Raw genomic sequence first — 19,147 nt, forward strand, 5'->3', positions numbered from 1 at the left:
GGGTACTCTATCGAGTAGCCTTAGGTACTCGATAGAGTAAGGGGGTACTCGATCGAGTAGCCTTGGGTACTCGATCGGGTAGCCGGTTTTACGGGGAGTTTTCTCGGGTTTTGTTAATTATGCGATTAAGGTATTTAAGCTTTGTCGTCATTATTCTAAATCACTTTTGCAAAACCTAAATTACTGTTTAAGAGAGAAAGCAAGCAAGTTCTTCATCCTAATCGCATTATTAGCAATACCCGGAGTTTGGAAGGTCAGTTCTTAGCGTTGATTATACCGTTGAGTTCCTTGCGTCGAGGGTAAGATCTATGTACCCTTTTTATTGTCTTTCCTTTGATTTGGTTAAACCCTAATTTAGAGAGTTGGGGGTTTTATGTGTAGTATGTGATTTGGTAGCCTTTATGTGTTGTATGATAGGAGGAGGGTTCATAGAGGAAGCTTTTTGATTCAGCAGTAGAGACCGTCTGATTGTGTGCTTACCAGGTAGGATTTCCTACTCAGTATTAGTCCCATAATGGGATATTGGTTGATGTATTGTATTTGGTTGTTTGATATAACAATTGTATTGTGATTGTGGTTGTGATCGTTGTTGATGGTTCGCGAGGCGTGGCCTCGGCTGAGTGGGGTCACTTGCGGGAGTGGCTTCACGCCCTAGTTTCGCCTTCTGTGGAACCCGCCACAGAAGGGATGTGCACATTAATGGACAGGGTTATCGCTCACTATGTGGAGCGGGGATTTGGTGGGTACGGCTGCGGTCCCCCACTAGCAGGGCTGGTCCAGTGGACAGTCAGCGATTGAGATGATTGGATTTGGCGTGATCGTGTGTGTGACAGTTAAGCTGTCTGTTTATCTTATTGTTGGCATATATTGAATTGTGTGATTAGTACTGACCCCGGTGTTATTTTGTAAACCTGCGGTGATCAATTCGGGGATGGTGAGCAGATATTGAGCAGGTATTGAGATGAGTACTGGGATAGCTGGGATGGCCACGACATGATGATAGGAGTCTTCCGCTGTAGCTTATTAGTTATTTACATGTCAGTTAGAACAGTCAGTTTGAGAACATGTATCGTACTTTTGGTTTGGTTTTGAGAATTGTAACTCTTCGCTAAGCATTTATAATTAAACGTTGTTTCTTCATTGTTATTTGATTATCATTGCCTCGGGTAACCGAGATGGTAATGTCTTCATACCTGAGTGGTCCTGGTAAGGCACTTGGAGTATGGGGGTGTTACAGTCGTGACTAGTCAAACCCAACTCTTCCCAAACTCAGCTAAGGTCCAAGCAAAGGTCTAGTTAAACAGTCGAAAGGAAACACAAGAACTCTCCGGGTAAGTGTCATACGCAGCGGATGAGAACGTAAAAGAGCTAAAAAACTCTAGTGTCACTTGCTCATACGTGAGCGCTCTCATCGTGGTCAAACCAGTCATCCCAGTCCCGTTTAATAGCTCAGCCACGGGTTCTAAAATCCCCAATTTTTCCAATGAAGAACGACACAAAAATTTCGTAGAGGTAATATCACAGTCCATAAATGCTGAAAACGCTTACGATGCAGCGAGTTAACGAAACGTACCTTAGGATACTCAGGAAGAGGGTCTAAGGAATCATCTGCCACGAACCTGGAGGCCATGCACGCAACATCTGTGGAACCCACACCCCGTCCTCGTGAACCTGAGGCAGCGGCAGCAGCTAGGGCAGAAGCAGCCAGTCCAGGAGTGCGGCCTGAGACTCGTCTAGGGACAAGAGCAGACGAAGGAATTGTGACAGAGGGTGTCGACACAGCAGGGATCGAGACCAAGGATGGTACAGCAGTAGTAACAGTAGCAGCTGTAGCAGTAGCAGTAACAACAGGGCTGGTGACGGTGGTGCCAGCAAGCACCACCATCTTAGAGCTAGACGGAATAACAGTAGAACTAGAAGCAGGCATAGAACTACTATCCATCCTTTTAAACAGAGTAAGTCCTAAAATCAGAGAACAATACAACCACAAGACGATTTTTCCCCTAATTTGAAAATTTTCAAAACCATAAATGCATAATTAAGGTCGAAAAACGCAATTAAACGAAGGGAAATAGGGAAGCGGACTTACTTGTGAATTACCCAAGAAGAAATTGTAAATAAAATCAACAAATTAAGCACAAAATCAATCGGAAACCGTTCCATTTTTCGAACCCTAGAATCGAGCAAAGTCCCACAAAAACACGAAATTTCAAGGGGAAATTAAGGGGCTTTGGTCGAGATTATTGCAAAGAACAAATCGTGGGTAATTGATTTGGTAAAAAGGGAAAAAATGGAGGATTTGGGGAATTTCTTGGGGGTTTATCGCAAAAACAAGGAAAAGGAAGAAGATGAAATAAAATAGAATAGGGGAATTAGAGACTCCCCCGTGTGTTATAAGCAACAGTCACTCGATCGAGTGATTTGAAACCACTCGATCGAGTGCTTTCTTCTCCAGTCTGCTCGATCGAGTAAAACACCCTTCGAACGAGAACCCTTCATTTTGGACCCTTCGATCGAGGACAAGAAACCTCTCGATCGAAACCTTTTCCTAGGCATTCCTCTCGATCGAGTATAAAAAGTGCTCGATCGAGATGTTTTCCTTTGGCATACATCCCAATGCAGCGTATCTTCCCCAAACATGCATAAAAACACAGCAAAATACTTCCCAAAACTACCAAATTCAAAAATACGCAGTCTATATTCGGTCTTACACTAAAAACTAACTACGCTATTGTCTATATTCTAAATGCAAATTAAAATGTCTACCAAAAATTCAAATTACAAAGTTTTTACAACGGGACATTTCCCGTTTATCTTCCGAAGCACTGTAACGGCCCATGAGAGGGCTTCTGACTGGAGGAGGTCCCTTCAGCATCGCGGACCGTCCTCTTGGATCGCCATGAGCTTGAACTGGTTGAAGAAGAATATATAGTTCGCGTCCACATACGCCTTCAATTTCTTATTCCCTTTATCTATCTTGTCGGCATCATTCTTGGCATCATTCCCATCATTGAGCTTGGCTTTCACTGTACTTTTAGCGACGGAATCTCCAACATCCACTCTGTTTATACCTGCAACTGTGGAAATAACAAAATGTTCCTCCATATTGCTCTTAGTCCGAGGCGGAGGTAATAAAATCGCAGCACACGACTCAATATTATCAACAGGAGAATCTATGTCAAGGTCTATAGAGGGTAGGGCATTGGAAGGTTGAACTTGCATAGGGGCCCTACGAACACTGGATTGATAGAAGATCAGCTCCTCATCACCTACCTGAAAACTAAGAGTCTTCCCCCCGATATCGATTACTGCGCGAGCAGTAAATAAAAATGGTCGTCCTAATATGATAGGAGTGTAAGAATCCTCGGGGATGTCTAAGACGACAAAGTCAACGGGAATAAAGAATTTCCCGATCTTTACAGGTATGTCCTCTAAGACACCTAGGGGCCGTGATAAGGTACGGTCGGCCATTTGCACAGTCATATTGGTACAGTGAAATTTGGTCAAACCTAGTCTCTTAGCGAGAGACAATGGTAAGACACTCACGCTAGCTCCTAAATCACATAGCACATTATCTATTAAATGGGTCCCTATATGGCATGGAATAGAAAAGCTACCCGGGTCAGACAGTTTGGGTGGTGTCTTATTTTGAATTAGGACGAAGCCTATTTCAGTCAAAGGTACCGTTTCATGATCATTTATATGCCTCTTACGAGTTAGAATTTCTTTCATAAATTTCATGTAAGAGGGTACCTGGGTGAGCAGTTCGGCGAATGGAACGTTGACGTGAAGGCTCTTTAAGATATCAGCAAATTTTTCGAACTGTTGTTCAGCTTTTCTGTTCTGCAATCGCCTCGGGAAAGGGACCCTGATGGGAATTTTCAAGCCTTTATTTCTTTCTGCCAAAGTTTCAACACGATCATCAGCAATTTTACTTGATCGAGCTACTTTTCCTTTCAATCGATCACTTTCTTCATCATTTTCACTCGATCGAGGAATCCCATTCACTCGATCGAAGGCTTCAATTTCAACAGTACTCGATCGAGCATCAGAACCTTTAGATCGAGTACTTTCCACAGCAATTGTCCTCGATCGACCTCCAGAGATGAGTCGATCGATTACTTTCTTCGGATTCAGCATAGTTTCGTCCAAAGACGACTGTTCATGAGCAGGAATTTCCGGGTCTGATTTGTCATCATTAGTCAGCATTTTAGGACCTTCATAGGAAAGACCACTCCTCAGATTGATTAAATTCACCGTCTCGTGATGTTTCTTATCTGGTTGGGACGGTAAATGACCCGGCTGTCTTGAAGCTTGATTGGTAGCGAGTTGACCTAGTTGTGACTCAAGTGACTTGATTGATGCATCTTTTTGTTGGTCACTTTTCTGCAACAGAATTGTCACTGATTGAACCATCGATTTCAACTCGGCCATTTCACTTATGCCACTTAAAGAAGAACCTTGTTGCGGTGGTGGGAAATATGGAGGCTTTTGAAAGCCTTGTTGTTGAGCTTTGTGAGGTGGAACATAGACTTGTTGTTGTTGCTGCGGTGGAGGTGTAGGATTCAATACATTCTGACAAGTCCATCTCAAGTTAGGATGGACTCCACTCTCATTGTTGTAATAGAAGCCTCCTTGCCTATATTGTTGAAAGGCATAAACCTGCTCCTTCTCAGCTAGACAGTCAACAGCAGTGTGACCATCTTCTCCTCCGCATCTCTCACATGAGACAGTTTCTTGTCTAGTCAACAAGTGAACCGTCTGTTGGTCTCCCGCATTCTGCAACTCCAACTTGTCAAACCTGGAAATCATGGCTTCCAGCTGAGCCACAACTGCATTATAAACAGAAGAAACTGTTCTAATTCCTCCTCTTAGGTTCCCATATTCAGCACAATGGTAGTCATCTCCTCTATAATGCCTTATCCCTTGTCATCATCAATATTCTTTTGGAATCGCCCATTAGATGAAGCATCCAAAATAACACGGTGATCGTCATACAACCCATTATAAAACTGGTTGCATAAGAACCACTGATCGAAACCGTGATGAGGAAGAGACCGCACCAATTTCTTAAACCGGCTCCATGCTTCATAAAAGTTCTCATCTGGCGTTTGCTTGAAGCTTGTAATCTTTCCTCTCAGCTGATTAGTTCGTTATGGAGGAAAGTATCTTTTATAGAAAGCAAGGGCCATGGTCTCCCAGTTGGTGATCCCAGCGGTAGTTCTATCAAGATCGGTGAGCCACTCTCGGGCTCCATCAGTCAGAGAGAAAGGAAATAAAACTTCTGTAATCTTGTCCTGCGTCACTCCCTTAGTGGCTGGAATGGTAGAACAGTAGTCTGTGAAAACCTCCATGTGATTTCGTGGATCTTCACTAGCCACTCCTCGAAATAAATTTCTTTCGACCAAGTTGATATAAGACGGCCGAATGTCAAATGTGTTCCCATGCATCCTTGGTTGCAAGGCTGAAACCTTTAGGTATAGAGGCAGTTGTTGGCTCAGAATGACTCACAATGTTAGGCATCTTCACAAAACTAGTATCAGAAATAGAATTGTCTTCTTCGAAACACGGGTGTTCTGCAAATAAAAAGTGTTCAAGATCGGGTTCAAAAGTACTCAAGACTTCCTTTTGATTCTTTCTCAGCAGCCTTTGTCTATAGCGAAAAGTCCGCTCCAGTTCAGGATCAGCTGGCACCAATTCTGACCTGTTATACCTGGGCATAAAAAACACTAGAGAAAATAAATAAGAATTGTCTCAAGGAATTGAAAATTCCCTGAGACGAAGACAAACGAAAATAAAACAGATAAATAGGCTAATTGCCTACCCGGCAACGGCGCCAAAATTTGATACCGTCGTTTTAGTACCAAAAATAATTACCTAAAACTACTAACAGAAGCTAGGGGAAGTAGGGCTGATCTCCACAAGGAGGCTATTATATTTATCTGCTAATCTAAGTCTGTCTGGTGACAAACGGGGGTTTTGAATTGATTTCTAACTACTAAGAAGATTAAAGCAAGAGAATAAGAGATAAGCGCAGTAAAAGAAAAGAGGATTAAAAGTGTCATCAAATAAACAGAAGTATGCTAGGAATTCAGTTCACCATGGCAATTAATTAACTCAGTCATAAATAGTTCAGACGATCTAATGTGAGAAGGGCAAGGGAAAGGTCCTTCCGGTCTGCTATCCACCCTAGAATACAACTAACTTAACTTCCGTCCTCATTAGGGTAGTCTATTGTTCATAACAGGTATGTTCATTCCAATCTTCCGATCTAGGATTGAATTTAACCAATTTAACGGGTTTAGAAGCGTGCACTCAACTAAACGATTACAGTTATATTGTTAATGAAACAGTTCTCACAATTTAATCATCTAACCTATTCACAACATCGTCAACTCACTACCATGCCTCCCCTAATCCTAACATCGAGGGAATTAGCTACTCATGCTATTAATGATACTAACAATAACAACGATGAATAAACTAGAGAAAGACATAATAGATGAGTAATAAAGGCGAATCATAAACTTCTAACAATAATAATAAAACAGAATTTAAGGAACAAAGATTAAGAGCAACAAGAAGAATTGAATTAAGAGCAAAGAGTGAAGAGAGATTACAAAGATAAGATCCGGAATTAAAGAGCAAAGCAACGTAGCAAAGAGACAGGAGCAGTCTGCTTAAGGGAGTAATTAAGAGTGTAAAGTATGATCAGAGATCCTAATTAACCTAATGACGTCTTCCTTATATAGGGAAGAGGTTTTATTAAATAAATTAAGATAATCACGGAATAAAAATCCCGTGTAATTAAGCAAAGTACTCGATTGAGGCATTTGAGACCTCTCGATCGAGTAATTCCTCAGCTAATCCTCTCGATCGAACGATTTAGGGCTTCGATCGAGGACTTCCAATTCAGCGTACTTCGATCGAGCTCAGCAGGGACTCGATCGAACTCTAGCAACCATCAAAACCATTCGATCAACCATAAAAGCTCTCGATCGAATGGTTAGCCACTGAAAACAGCTTGAACACGTTTGGTTAGCTTCCAAAAACTTCTTTCACGCTTCCCGAGGCACGACACTTCCGCTCTAAATCCTCCATCTCCATTAATGCATGCTAAGAGGGCTGAATAAGGCACGATTTCACCACTTTGAGGTCCGTTCCTGCAAATGAGACGAAACAAGCCAAAGTAGCCTATTCGGAGCATTTTGCAATACGAAACAACGAGAATGACATAGAAATGCGTGCAATAAGAGGCTAAAAAGACTATATAAATTGCACGTATCAGTAAGTCATGTAAGATACTTACAAGAGATATGAATATCAAGTTTATATTTAAACATGGCAATTCAATGAGATGGAACAAGATAGATCAGCGTTAGCATAATAAAGATTCAACTAATTATGTGAGATAATTAAATAATATGAAAGACAAGGATACGGTCATTTATACAAAAGCACGTATTACAAGGAAATACAACGTAGATGTGAGATTAGAATCCGAATCATGTGAAGCAGTTAAGTAAGGGATCAATCAATGAAAATTACAAGAATAGAAACTGTAGCCATTACTTGGAAAACCACTTAGCAAACATTGCACGGGACGTGGCTACTAATGTCACATTCATACTTATGGCTTGCATCTCACCATAAGAACGGATGGGAACATCAATCCCGACGATCATATCGTAACTAGAGGGCTTATATGTTGGAGCTTGTGTCCTCCACAGTTAGTGTGATAACGTATATAAATCTCTTATAGGTTCACAAGGGTATACTTAGTATTTTATCAGTTGATTAACGTTTACTTAATAACGGTTGGCTTGCTAGAAGTTTGACGTTATTATCATACTGATGGCGGCGATCAACTGGTCCCTAAAAGTCACACCTAAAGGATGTGTTTGAGAGATGTGATTGTATGAAAATATAATCACATTGATGCCTTATATGACTAAAATGTTAGTCCATGTATTTGACTAAAAGGTTAGTCAATGTGATGATGAGACGATTATTTAATACAATTAAATAATATTAGCTGAGACGAATTAACTGATAATTCGTAAATTGAATATAAACAGTTATATTTAATATTGTATATAATGTTAGCTTAAACGAATTAAGATGTTAATTCGTAATTAAACATAAACGGTTATATTTAATAAGCAAATTATAAATATGCGATATTTATAGTTAATGTATATATTATGCGAAATTGTCATAATAAAATGTTGACAGGCCGGTATTAATGAATCGACTACAAACTGTTGTGTGTGGACTTATTAATACGGGACGACATAAATGACAATTGATAAATAATACACATTTTATACATTTTGAGAATAACCAAAAATAAGAAGATTTTCTCCTTATTTTTGGTGGTTGGTGAAACCGAAAATAAGAAGATAATTCTCCTTATTTTCTCGGTTGTTACACAAAAAAAAAAAAAAAAAAATCTTCCCTTATTTACCTCCTTTTACACGGTTAAGAGGAGAGGATTTGGGGATCATTTTCTCACTTCCTTTTTGACCTAATTCTCACATCAGACAAACCCTAAAAAATTCATAAGAAATTAGGGATCTATTCTAGCAAAGAAAACAGGCATTTCTCAAAGCATTTTGGGTGCAACGATTAGGAGAATATCGATTTCGATATTGTTCTTAGGCCATATTGTTAGGACCAAAGGTTGATTCTAATCTCTACTATTTTGTTTATGCAATTTCATTTATGACTAGCAATTTCATAATTATAATTTCGTTATAATCCGAATTTCTTGATGAAGTATACCGATATTTCCCACAAGTGATATCAGAGCATAGGCCACGAAATTATTTTATATGATTATCATAAATGAATTTAAACAAAAAATATTTGAAGAGAAAAAATATTATTTCGGCCGAATAAAATTTTTTTTGCCAAGATGAATTTTTCGTTTTTGATGTTTTTGTTTCCATTTTGATTTATTCATATTGTTGTTTTAATAACTTAAGATGATAATATAATAAATTTGTAGATGTTTTGATTTAATGAGAATTAAATTAAAATGTAATTGGAAATCGATTTGTTTGTTGATGATTTGTTTTTGCTATATAGTTTTGGCATACAAGTTAATTTAATAATGTTCAAATCAATTGTGATGAATCAAATATTCAGATAATCGATTTAATCATGATTTAGATATTCATTTTAATAGGTTAAATTGAATAATCTAGTTTGAATCTATATTTAAATTAATAGTTGATGTTTATGCCAATCTTGTTCTAGTAGCAACATTAAACAAACTTGTTCATAAAAGTTTTTTTTTTGAAAAGAAAAAAAACTGTTTTTTTTTTTTCGTTTTTAGGGCTAATGCCGAGAAAAAAGAGAAAAAAAAAACTGTTTTGTTTTTAGGGCTAAATGCCGAGATGAAAAAAAAATCTGTTTTTTGTTTTTTTCAGTTTTGCCGAGAGCAATTAATAAAAAAAAAATTGTTTTGTTTTGGCCAATAATCTTTATACATTAAATCTATAATGTATGATTGTTTGTTGTGAAAAGGTTCACAAATTTGAGATACCCAAATTATTTTAAAGAGGTTTAAAATAATGTTAGATTAATTCATATTATAGGTTAATGTGAATTAAGATTGGAATTATTGTGAGTAATTGAGAAATTGTCACATAATTTTGATAATTATAAAATAGGTAGTTTGGATAAATTACTCTACATAATTAAGGAATTATGTCTTGAATGATTAATTTATAGTTGATGCATTTTATTTAGTAGTATGAATTGTTGAATGGTTTAATTTACGTATTTTTGCAATCGGTTGTAATTTGTATTACCTAGTGTGGCCTTAGTTAATTATGTTTTCGTAATGATGGAAACATAATTTTAATGTAATTTTGAGATCTCGAATCTCCTTTAATTTTCTTTAGTATTATGTTTTTGAAATTAGAATGTAAATAGGTTTATTTTGTAATTTTATTGTAATTTTGAGAAGACTAAAGATGGAGATTGGATTGCTCACTCCCGCTACATGGACCAAGATGGAACATCAAGACAAGCTTCTCGGGTCCTAGGAAGGATTCCAAAGTTGTATTTATGTTCATTTTGGTAGATAGGCCACACTAGGACTTTATTTTGTTTTACGTTTTTCCATTCTTATTGCTTTTCTTCGCTTCATAGTTAGTGCATCATATTCCGCCTAAACCAAACCACCTACTAAAATGCATGAAAATTGACTCATATAGTTTGGATGTTAGTTATCATGGACATAAAGATGTCACACCTTTTTAAGCCATCATCTTAGTTTATTCATTCTCGCATGCTAGATATTAGTTCACTTAAAATGATTTAAAATAAAGTTGATGGGATCTTCCTCTATAACTAAAATTGAGACTAGTCTTTATAGGCCAAACAACTATGAATCCCTTCTTCGTCGGTAGGCATATAGGACCTTACTCTCCATATGACCCCTTCTACGTTGGGTAAGTAGTTTGTGTTGACTTATTTTACCTCAACATTATAGTCCGAAGAGTTTCTCGTGATTATGATGGACTATAGATAGAATTTGCAGAAATTTATCAACCAAGAATTCTATTTGTAGAATTAGCCAAGAGGTTGGCTTATCAATTTACAGAAAATTGAGTCTTGGGATCATTTATATAATTCTTGAGGGAGGTCAATTGTATAAATGCTTGAGTCTTCGCTTATAATAGTTTCGCATTAGACTTAAATCATAACGATGAGTATGCTTATTATATTTTTCTTCTTTTCGCAGTGTAGAATTCGTTTTATATTGATAATACTGCTTACAACAAATGGTTGGAAATAATGATATCCCTATGCCAAGTGCCACACTTGGACGCGAGTCCTGGCTCAAAACTTTCATGGACCACATGAATCAGTCCACACGACTGAAGAATGATGGGTCCAACTTTGCGGACTGGGAGGCATCATTGTGGAATGCTGCCATTGCTGACGGTAAGCTCAAGTACTTGAGTGAGCCAATACCGTCAAACCCAGGCCCCAATGCAAGAGCTAACGAGTCACTTGCTTATAGTGACTTCGTCATGGAAGCTGGTGCGATAAAGAACGTACTCATTTTTGCAATGGAAACCAATTTGCAAAGACGCTTCATTGCCCAAGGTGCAAACAAGATTTTCACCATGCTCACTAATGAGTTCTCAAAAGCACTGAGAATCGTTACTTATGAGCATACCTGTCGCTTCTTTGATGCGAAACTCCAGAAGGGCCAGCCGGTTAGCCCACACATTCTTAACATGATTGAGAATGTCGAGAAACTGGAGGCACTTGATTGCAAAATCAGTGAGAGCATAGTCATTGACCGTATGCTTCATTCACTTCATGATGATTTTTCCCTTTTCAGGGCAAATTACTACATGAATGACATGAAGAAAAGTCCTCATGAGCTACACTCACTTCTCGTACAGACCGAGAAGGATATGAAATTGAGTGGGAGCATGAAGCAAGATGTTCTCGTGATTTCCAACAAGAATAAGGGTAAGGGCAAAGCTCACGGCGACCTAACTGTAGGAAAGCCAAAGTTTAAGAAGTCAGGAAACGGTAAGAGTGGGCCTGGTGAGACTAGTGGCTCACAAGGCAAGGCAAAGAGCAAGGGCGGTGACATTGAGTGCCACCATTGTCACAAGATTTGGCATTGGAGGAGGAACTGTCCCGTGTACCGTGAGGACATAAAAGCAGGCCGCGTCACTCCTGTTGGTATGTCATTTTATATTCATATGATTGAGATTAACCATGTAAGTTTCGGAACTTGGGTACTTGATACTGGTTGTGGTTCTCATCTGTGTAATCATTTGTAGGGCCTAAAAACCATCAAACCCCTCGCAAAGGGTGATGTGGACCTGCGAGTCGGGAATGGAGCACGAGTTGCTGCAGTCTCAATGGGAAAATACGTAATCCAACTCCCGAGTGGTTTTGAGTTATATTTATATAACTGTTACTATGTACCCAGTTTATCTAAGAATATTATTTCTGTTTCCGTACTTGATAAAGACGGTTTTTCATTTTCAATAAAGGACAATAGCTGTATTTTCTCTTTTAATGAAATGGTTTATGGCAAAGCAGTTTCCATGAATGGAATTTATATCTTAGATCAAACCACAGATATATTACATGTGAATAATAAGAAATTAAAGTTTGGTGACAAATATCAAACTTATCTATGGCATTGTCGAATGGGACACATAAATGAAAAACGTGTAAAGAAACTCATTGAAAGTGGAACTATCTCCACATTTGATTTCTCATCATTTGGCACGTGTGAATCATGTCTTATCGGCAAAATGACTCGAATTTCCTTCAAAGGTGTTGGAATGCGCGCTAGTGACCTATTAGGACTCATACATACTGATGTATGTGGACCTATGTCAATCACCGCAAGAGACGGCTATAGATATTTTATCACTTTCACGGATGATTTGGGTAGATACGGATATGTCTACTTAATGAAGCATAAAAGTGAGTCTTTTGAAAAATTCAACGAATACCAGAATAAGGTTGAGAACCAACTGGGAAGAAAGGTTAAAGCACTACGTTCAGATCGTGGTGGCGGGTATTTTTCAAATGAGTTTGATCAACACCTTAAAGACTGTGGAATATTCTTACAGTTAACTCCACCTGGAACACCTCAATTAAACAGTGTGTCCGAACGGAGAAATCGAACACTACTTGATATGGTTCGATCCATGATGAGTCACACGGTAGTACCTGATTCATTATGGGGTTTTGCTCTTTTGTCAGCTGCTCCTATACTTAACTGAAGTCCATCTAAAGCTGTCGACAAGACTCCATATGAAATGTGGAAGGGAACGGTCCCTAACTTGTCCTTTATTCGGGTGTGGGGCTGCGAGGCTTATGTCAAGTGGAGACACGAGGATAAGCTCGGCCCGCGATCGGTCAAGACATACTTTATTGGTTATCCAAAAGGAATGTTTGGTCATTACTTCTATTCGCCTACCGAACATCGAGTTTTTGTTGCGGCTAGTGCAAAGTTCTTAGAGAAAGAATTTCTCGAGAACAAGTCAAGTAATAGAACCTTCGAGCTGTCGGAGATTCAAGAACCAACAACCGAGGAACAGATGGAGGAAGTTGTTCCTTCAACTGATGATACGGTTAATATTCCTCAAAAACCTAGGAGGTCGGGCAGAGTCTCTAATCCTCCAGACAGATACATTGGTATGGTCAAGGAAAATGACGTTTTACTCCTAGAGAGTAATGAACCCGCTACCTATAAAGGTGCCATGACCTGTTCCGACTCTAAGCTATGGCTTGAAGCCATGCAATCCGAGATGGACTCCATGTATGAGAATGACGTATGGGATCTTGTTGATTTACCTAACAAGGTAAAACCTCTTCAGTGCAAATGGCTTTACAAAATAAAGCATTCTGTAGACGGGCAACCAGATACCTATAAAGCACGACTAGTGGCAAAAGGTTTCACTCAAGTGCACGGATTGCATTATGATGAAATTTTTGCACCCGTAGTTATGTTGCGTTCCATTCGGATAATCTTAGCGATTGCCGCTTTTCATGACTATGAAATTTGGCAAATGGATGTGAAAACCGCCTTCTTAAATGGTTATTTGGAGGAGGAATTGTACATGGTACAACCTGAAGGTTTCATAGATCCTAAAAATCCTAAGAAAGTGTGCAAGCTTAAGCGTTCCATTTATGGACTTAAGCAAGCTTCTCAGAGTTGGAATCATCGTTTCGACCAGGTGATAAAAGAGTATGGTTTCACTCGATCGGTCGAGGAACCATGCTTATATGTCAAGTCGAGTGGGAGCAAGATTGTTTTCTTGATATTGTATGTCGATGACATAATCTTGATTGGGAATGACATTCCTCTCTTATCTTCGGTAAAAGGATGGTTAAAGAACCATTTCCAGATGAAAGATCTGGGTGAGGCATAACGTATATTGGGAATCCGTATCTATCGAGATAGATCACGACGGATGTTATCATTGAGTCAGGAGTCTTATTTAGATAAGATTCTTGAAAGGTTCAGCATGACCAACTCCAAGAAGGGAAACCTTCCAATGACGTCTGGGATGCATTTGAGCAAGTCTCAGTCACCCACGACACCTGAAGGGGTCGAACGCATGAGTCGTGTTCCTTATGCATCAGCTATAGGATCAATCATGTATGCCATGATATACACACGTCCAGGCGGGGCATATGCATTGAGTATGACGAGTCGGTACCAAGGCAATCCAGGTGAAACACACTGGATAGCTGTTAAAAACATCCTTAAGTACCTACAGAGGACTAAGGATTGGGTATTGACTTATGGAGGAGATACTAAGCTATGTGCAATCGGTTACGCAGATGCTAGCTTCCAAACGGATCGAGATGATTCAGAATCTCAGTCTGGATTCGTTTTTACTCTTAATGGTGCTGCGGTCAGCTGGAAAAGTTCTAAACAGGAAGTTGTAGCAGATTCTACTACTGAATCCGAGTACTATGCCGCTTCAGAAGCAGCAAAGGAAGCTATATGGATGCGTCAATTCTTACAAGGACTAACCATAGTTCCTAGTTCGAATGGCCCAATCACTATCTATTGTGACAATAAAGGTGCCATCTTCCAGGCTAAGGAGCCTAAGTCTAGCAACAAGTCTAGACATGTACATCGGAAGGCTCACCTGATCCGTGATTACGTGGAGCAAGAGGAGATAGTGATTGACAAGATTGCTTCGGATGACAACATCGCGGGCCCTCTCACTACACCATTGAAATATGATAAGCATGAAGGGCACGTTATTTCCATGGGAATTAAACGTGTTCCTGAGTTGTACTAGTTGCTAATGGACTCGATACATTATCTTTTTCATATGCTATTTATAACTTCATCGTATTATTTCATATTTTGTTTTTCATGTGGATTGTACGACAACATTGAGCGCCACAAAGTGAACTGAATTACATTATATTTGTTTTGGTCCGTAATCGCCTACATAAGCTGATAACTCTGGCTATTATTTTGTGAAGTTGATTGATGGTGGGTTCAACGAGCCATAAGTCAAACGGTTGGCTGATCGATCACAGATGCGAGTTATAACGATACCTCGTAGGACAATTGTGACAACGTAATGGAGTCCTAAATGTTTAAAAACATTCGGTGCTAGGTCGTGGATTGGACGTCCATTGTATTCCCAGAGTCGATTCTTTTGACTATCGACTCTCTTGAGATTAAGGCAATTTTTGGGTGACTTTGGTTTCTTTCTCATGGTCGACCGTAACAGGATGCTAAGCAGATTTTTTCTGGGTCATTTCATACTGTGCTTATATCTGCAGGATTCGAGTTGAAGAAAATATCCAACCTTTATCAGGTTTAGTTATTTCTCAGGGCCACTCGAGGAGTTGTAACTGAAATGCATGGCCATGCTCGAATGATGATTCGTTTATCAGTTAAGTTACTCTCTAGTCGGGAAAACCACTCTTGATATTGATCACTTGTAAAATACGACCTTTGTAAATACGGATTTTGCAAATTGTTTTACATTGAGTGGGAGAAATTTTAGGATATGAGAATCGGTTATCGCACATACACTTGTGAGGACAAGTGGGAGCTTGTTGGAGCTTGTGTCCTCCACAGTTAGTGTGATAACGTATATAAATCTCTTATAGGTTCACAAGGGTATACTTAGTATTTTATCAGTTGATTAACGTTTACTTAATAACGGTTGGCTTGCTAGAAGTTTGACGTTATTATCATACTGATGACGGTGATCAACTGGTCCCTAAAAGTCACACCTAAAGGATGTGTTTGAGAGATGTGATTGTATGAAAATATAATCACATTGATGCCTTATATGACTAAAATGTTAGTCCATGTATTTGACTAAAAGGTTAGTCAATGTGATGATGAGACGATTATTTAATACAATTAAATAATATTAGCTGAGACGAATTAACTGTTAATTCGTAAATTGAATATAAACAATTATATTTAACTATTGTATATAATGTTAGCTTAAACGAATTAAGATGTTAATTCGTAATTAAATATAAACGGTTATATTTAATAAGCAAATTATAAATATGCGAGATTTATAGTTAATGCATATATTATGCGAAATTGTCATAATAAAATGTTGACAGGCCGGTATTAATGAATCGACTACAAACTGTTGTGTGTGGACTTATTAATACGGGACGACATAAATGACAATTGATAAATAATACACATTTTATACATTTTGAGAACAACCAAAAATAAGAAGATTTTCTCCTTATTTTTGGTGGTTGGTGAAACCGAAAATAAGAAGATAATTCTCCTTATTTTCTCGGTTGTTACACAAATAAAGGAAGAAAAAATCTTCCCTTATTTACCTCCTTTTACACGGTTAAGAGGAGAGGATTTGGGGATCATTTTCTCACTTCCTTTTTGACCTAATTCTCACATCACACAAACCCTAAAAAATTCATAAGAAATTAGGGATCTATTCTAGCAAAGAAAACAGGCATTTCTCAAAGCATTTTGGGTGCAACGATTAGGAGAATATCGATTTCGATATTGTTCTTAGGCCATATTGCTAGGACCAAAGGTTGATTCTAATCTCTACTATTTTGTTTATGCAATTTCATTTATGACTAGCAATTTCATAATTATAATTTCGTTATAATTCGAATTTCTTGATGAAGTATACCGATATTTCCCACATTATATACCAACACAAACAACACAAGGCATAACTCTTGCCTTAAATGACATATGACAATATCTATAACAAGCAAGACCTTTACTACTCATTATATATAATTCCCATGGTAGGACGACAATGGTACTCCCAAGACTCGGTCTTAGTCTAAATCTGGACAGACTCTCGGGACAGTACATTTTCCGATTCGACATGCGGCAGAACGGTTCGCATTCAAGACTCGAAGACATATCGGAAATCGAGAACCCACAATCGGCAGGACAGTCCGAAAGAGGCGGGGGCTATGAGCTAAACCCATAATCGGCAGGACAGTCCGAAAGAGGCGTAAAGATTAGTCACGCCATACGGTATAGCATAAAGGCATTATCATAAGAATACAACTCATTACGAGTAGTCATTACAATAATTCTTTCATACTTGCACCATAACAATAAATAAATAATTCATTTTATAATCAAACATGCCGGTTAAATATAATATAACGAGCGATAATGAATGATTTACGTTATGTGAAATTTACGGAATAAAACATGACCAAGCCCAAGTGACTCACTTATGAGCCCAATAAGCAAACGATGTGGGGCCCAATACTTGAAATCACAAGAAATCCAACAAGTGAACCATCACAAGCCCAATGAATAAAACAAACTTAGCTCAACAAGCAAGCTAGACAAGTCCAACTAAACGAAAAAAAGACAATTTCAATTAAATTAACAAGACAAGTCCAATTAAATTAACAAGACAAACCCAAATAAATAAATATGACAAGTTCAATTAAATTAACAAATCAACCCAAATAAATAAATATGTAAATGAACAATATTTAACGAGTTACGTCATATAAAGCATGAGTCGGAAATTTAAATATTTCGAATAAACTAACTAGTGCCAAAACTACTCAAATCAACGACTTGAGGAATGGCCGGGCAGCCCTTACCCGACCTCAAAACCCGGCCATACACGGCCTCACAACAGTCCCGGTTACTACCCTAAAACAGCCACCATTCGACCCTTACACAACTCCTACAACCATCTAAACAAACTGGTCGTGTTCTCGCGATGGAGGTTTAGTTTTCGGTACTTGTCGTTAGGAGCACCTAGACCAAAACACAATTTATAACTCCACAAACAACTCTACAATTAGTAAAGAGGCAAGTAAAGGTCGGATCCCAAGGGACGGGAATTGAGATGAGATTTTCAATTGCAACTAGCGGTGTCTAAGAGTGTCACAAATTGGGGTTTGAAGTAGAAGATCATTAAACTAAATAGCAATAAAAGTAAACAAGCAAGATGATTAAAAAGGGATGTAAACAATTGATAAAAGGCACTAGGGTGTCATGGGGTCATAGAGGATTCATGGGAATTGATCATACAAACATATTCTCAAATTATAAGCAAGCAATTATTGTTGTGATGAATCGAGTTGGTTTATATCTTACAATTCTAGGAAAGTTTGGGTCCCGGAGCCGAATCGATTAGATTGTACAACACCTACAAGTCGAATTAATCTTCCCTACTCAACTATATGCATCGTCTAATGAGACTCGAGTTGGTTTATGTCTTACAAGTCTCATTGAAAAGATAGGTGATGGGTAAAAAAATGCAAGGATTCATAGGCTCGCATTTCATCAAACATAACATGTGCATAAGTTGAGATCACAACAAGCAAGCAAATAAACTATGAAAACATATTAATTTAAGCATGAATCATCCCCCATGTTGGTTTCCCCTAATTACCCATTAACCCTAGCTAAGGAAACTACTCACTCATTATCATGTTGAACATGCTAGCAAGGTTGTCAATCATACCAACAAAGTGAAACATGATGAATAAATGAAGATAATTAACAATAATTAAAAAGAGATTAAGAGAATTATACCTACTAATGATTCCAATAATAAAGCAAAGAATAATAGAAGTACTTGATGATTGATTGGAAGGTTGTCAATCTCCCAATAATAACCCAAATAATCTTCAATTACCCAAAACAAAGGATGAACAAGAGAGAGATTAAGGAAATGAAACTTGTATTAAAACTTGATTAAATGTTGATTACAAGATTAAAGAGAGATTTGATTGATATTAACTACACTAAAGATTGCTAAGAAGAACATGCTCTTCTAATTAGACTACTGGGGTATTCATAGTGGGGATTAGTTACACATATTAGGGTTTACTAAGGGCTTAAATGACGATTAAGTCCTTGAGGAATCGCCGGTCTCTAGGGAGACTCCGGTCTCCTTTTCGCCGGTCTTAGAAAAATATGCGCACCCTTCCTTGAAACTTGTAGAAGACGAAATGGCTGACAGGCAATCCGAGCGTCCAGGGCATGGGACGGGCGGATTGTGGTGATTCTGGACGGGCGTCCAGCTGGGGAAGACGGGCGGATTGGGGGTGTTTTGGACGGGCGTCCACTAGGGGAAGACGCTCGGATTCTACCTCTTGGACGGGCGGCTTGTGGGGAATC

General features: G+C 38.5%; 1 non-coding gene across 1 annotated transcript; it reads left to right on the forward strand.

Moving 5' to 3' along the window:
- The first annotated feature begins 5,037 nt into the window (after positions 1-5,037).
- LOC141622499 (small nucleolar RNA R71) lies at positions 5,038-5,143 on the forward strand. Its single transcript, XR_012532995.1, has one exon. It is a non-coding gene; the product is annotated as a small nucleolar RNA R71 (small nucleolar RNA).
- The last annotated feature ends 14,004 nt before the right edge of the window (positions 5,144-19,147 follow it).

This window comes from Silene latifolia, chromosome 1 (genome assembly GCF_048544455.1).
Source record: "Silene latifolia isolate original U9 population chromosome 1, ASM4854445v1, whole genome shotgun sequence".
NCBI lineage: Eukaryota > Viridiplantae > Streptophyta > Magnoliopsida > Caryophyllales > Caryophyllaceae > Silene > Silene latifolia.